Source organism: Myotis brandtii, unplaced genomic scaffold (genome assembly GCF_000412655.1).
Source record: "Myotis brandtii unplaced genomic scaffold, ASM41265v1 scaffold714, whole genome shotgun sequence".
Taxonomy (NCBI): domain Eukaryota; kingdom Metazoa; phylum Chordata; class Mammalia; order Chiroptera; family Vespertilionidae; genus Myotis; species Myotis brandtii.
Window position 1 is genome coordinate 1,384,513 of NW_005370809.1, and position 1,204 is coordinate 1,385,716.

A 1,204-nucleotide genomic window follows, 5' to 3' on the forward strand; every position below is an offset into this window, starting at 1 on the left:
CAATAGGGGGCATGCAGAAGGCAGCCGATCAATGCTTCTCTCATCATTGATGTTTTTATCTCTCTCTCCCTCTCCCTTCCTCTCTGAAATCAATAAAAAAATTAAAAAATCAAAATTAAAAAATAAAAGACTGGTATTGCCCTGGCTGGCGTAGCTCAGTGGTCATGGGTTTGATTCCGGTCAAGGGCATGTACCTGGGTTTCAGGTTTGTTCCCTGGGCCCAGGTCAGGCATGTACGGGAGGCAACCAATCAATGTGTCCCTCTCACATGAATGTTTCTCTCTCTCTCTCTCTCTCTCTCTCTCTCTCTCTCTTTCTCTCCCTCCCTCCCTCCCTCCCACTCTCTCTAAAAATCAATGGGGAAAATATTCTTGAGTAAGGATTAAAAAAAAAAAAAAAGATAGGTATTGACTTTAAGTGCCAGTCCTGACACATTCTATATGTGCAACCTTAAGCAAAGCACTCAATCCCTGTAATGTCTTTATCAGATCTGTAAAAAGGGATGATAGTTGCCTCCCTTATTTACATATGCCTCCTGGTAAATGAAATCAAGCTATTTTGTAATTACTCCCTCAGGCTGGTTTTAAGTCCTCAGCTCTGATTATTTTCATCTGATTAATGTAAGTGAGGCACTGATGACTAGTCTGATTTGAGAGAGGGATGGCATAGGTCTTCGGGGAAGACTCTGAGGGAACAAGGCAGAAGGAGGGCCCAATGTCCTGATTAGCCTACCATTGAAGAGGTTTTAGCCACTGAAGTGTGGTCAGCAGTGAATAAGTCCTTGCCCTTGAGGACTTTACTAAAAGCCAGGGTTTTGCAAAGGTGGGCAGGATGGAATCATGAAAAGACTACCAAAATAATAATAATAGTAATCCTATCTAATAATAGACAAACATGGTAATTGACCGTACCTTCACTACACCTCCCATTGGCTAATCAGCACGATATGCAAATTAACCGCCACCAAAGATCTCTTCGTGCAACAGGCCTCTAGTAATAATAATAATAAACCAAAAATGTTTTTCTGCTTTTAAAGTGTGACGAAAGTGGCCATATGCTAACCTGACAAGCTCAGGAGAGGCCTGCATGGCAGTCTTGCAAACTCAAAGACCTAAAGTCACCACAAAGGATGGTCTGAAATTACACTTTAACTAAAAGTAGTTATGGTGGGTAGTCACCTCCTAGGCCTGTATCTTCCCTGACA